Source organism: Haliaeetus leucocephalus, unplaced genomic scaffold, assembly GCF_000737465.1.
Source record: "Haliaeetus leucocephalus isolate CR32 unplaced genomic scaffold, Haliaeetus_leucocephalus-4.0 Scaffold384, whole genome shotgun sequence".
Lineage (NCBI taxonomy): Eukaryota > Metazoa > Chordata > Aves > Accipitriformes > Accipitridae > Haliaeetus > Haliaeetus leucocephalus.
Genome location: NW_010972820.1, coordinates 8,379,192 through 8,381,933, shown reverse-complemented (window position 1 = coordinate 8,381,933; position 2,742 = coordinate 8,379,192).

Genomic DNA, 2,742 nt, shown 5'->3' with positions numbered 1-2,742 from the left:
GGTATCTTATGTCCGTTGTGTTTTGTTGGTGGTGTGGGGGGGGGGGGGGGGGGGGGGGGGGGGGGTGGTGGTGTGTCAAAGGAAGACATGAAATTTTCCAAGAAGCCCAAATTGGCCCTTTCCATCCTACGCTTTCCAGACACATGCAGGTACCTGCAGGCACTCTCTCCCTTTTCAAGCCGTAAACTGCAGTGTGTGTGTATGTGCGTGTCAGAGGCTTCATACAGTCACATTTTCAAACAGAGAACTAACCACAACGTACAGACAATCCTAACTATGCACCAAGGTACGTACTTACTTTGGAGAAAGGGTCTGAAAATGTTTGGGGATTTTCCATTAAAAATGCTGAGGCAGTTGTGGTCCTAAGTAGAAGAGAACAAGCAAGGCTGTTAAGCACAGTGGCAACCAAAGACAGTGGGGTGGTTAGTCTTTAAAAACAGGAAAACAGTTAAGTCAGCAGATGCTCCATGAAAGTGGTGATGGCTGCACAGAGCAGCAGCTCTGTGTGATGCCAGGGCATGAGGGACAAGCCACAACACTGGCACGTGGGAGCTGCCCTCCTTTGCTGCTGCAGGGCTGTAAGCCCTGACAGCTCCCCAGTAGCTCCTGCAGAGCCGCAGCCTGTGGCTGCAAAATAGTACTGGCAGCTCACCCCAAAAGGACGCATCAGCAGGGGATCCTGTCCAAAGGGCCACACAACGCATGGAAGGAGATGGTGTGCACCAGCATGGGTGAAGGGAACTAATGGTTGGCTGCTGCATGGGCTCAGGTAGGACACTATTAAAAAAAAAAAAAAACACACAGGATTTTCTTTTGAGTCTGTGCTTAGAGGATCATGGCAGAACCATCTGCCCTGTGAGCAGCAATTAAATTAACAAACAAGGTAGGAGATGCCATAAGAATACATCAGAAATTCAGCATTTTGGGGCTCGTTCTTGTTACCCACAAGTTTCTTTTCAGAGAAAGACATGGGCCCATATGCAGCTCCATGGGAGCGGCTGCTGGGCTTTGCTGTTAGGTGCTCCGAGGTCTCCACTGCCCTCTCTGCCCTACCCAGCACGTCTCTCTCTCTTCCTGAAGCAGTTGCAGGCCAAGCTCTGAACACGAGGCCAGAGCTTACACACAGCAGCTGCCCCAGCTTTGCTCTCCACTATGGGATACCCAAATTTGCCCCATGCTACAGAACGCTACACAGCACTCCCAGCCCTTGTTTACAGTTTGATTGGTAATGACTGACACAACTAGCGTTTTCTTAGAACAAATCTTAATTGCCTGCATCTCAACTCAAGGTGGTTCAAAGCATCACTTCCATGCCGCCTTCTGACAGATACTTGGCACTTGCCAGTTCTGGTCAGACCTGCTGACAGGACCTGGCCACAAGGCCTTTTCCACTGCATCCCCACCCTGCATTACACAGGCTGGTGTTCACCTGCCTTTTGCCTTGATGTGAATGCCAAGAAGAAATGCCTCTAGCTCCCTTCCCCACTGGGGAGTGCTTACCTGTCAGCCTTGCTTTAATGGCCCCAGAAAGCACAGCCATTCTTTTTTCCCAAGAAACAAATGGGGCATTGAAGCCATTTATCCTCCCCCTCAACTTCAGCTGAAATCAAAATGGCAAAAGAAGGAATGATAATTGAGATCTTTTTGAGCTCAGCAGACTGTTGTTGGAGCCAAACCATACCCAACTGTGGAGCAGTTCTCTCCTGCGGATTGCAGCGATGGAGGCTGCCACACATGCTCCCAAAGCGGTTCACCACGGGGCTGAGCCTTGCTGGTCACAAGAAATACCCAAGCTGCTGGGACAAAAGGAACTTTGCAAATTTCATTACCTTCACTGAAGTTTCTTCCTCACCACTCCCAAAACCTGGACCATGAAATCTCCCCCCTCCCCAGCCCAGTCAACAGTAAAGAAGTCCCCAAGAATGTAGCAGCAGAGACCTAAACCAGGAAAAACGTTTCCCTGCCCTTCTACTACTGCTCTGCTTCCCGGCCTTCCCACTTCATCTCCTCACCTGGAAGCAGAGGTCCAGGCACTGCCAAAGGTACAGTAGTGCCACTGAGGGAGCTCTGAATTGCTGCCTCAGAAAAACAAATTCCTCCAGCCTCTCCGCAGGGATTGCCAGGCTGGAGACTTGCTCTCCTGGTGCACGCAGCACCACGCAAGGCTGCTGACCCTTAGGATCAGAGCCAGGAGCCCGGCAACCCCTGCACAGCTTTTTATTCTTAGTAATCTGAAGTCAGAAAAGAGACAAATGGATCAGGTCTGTAAAGCTTTCCGTAGCCAATTCGGCTGTTAATGCTTGAGGCCAGTGATGCACCTGCTGAGCTGATCCATGGGCTACAAGCAGGGACTTCTACACACTGAAAGGATGAAAACTGAGCAATAAACAAGCCAGCAGCAGTCAGAAGGAATGTGAACGATGTAGAGCCTTTTTTTGCCCCATGGATGGAGACACAAGCCCAGGGGAGATGGCTGGCCAAGATGGTCTGAGAAGTATAGGCACGCAGGCAGCTCCTGGGAATGTGGGAACAACTGAAAGAAGAACACACCAGACTCGCTAAAATCTTCTCTTACATCAGAGATACGGGTGTTTTGCCTTAAGATGTGAAGTCTCAATTCAGAAAAGCCTCTTCCCAGCACAGTTGGACCTATATCCCCCAAGCATCAACACAGGAGCTGGGACTACCTGATACTGTGTGGTAAAAAAGGGGGATCTCTGAAGGAAAGGGGAGCAACTTTCC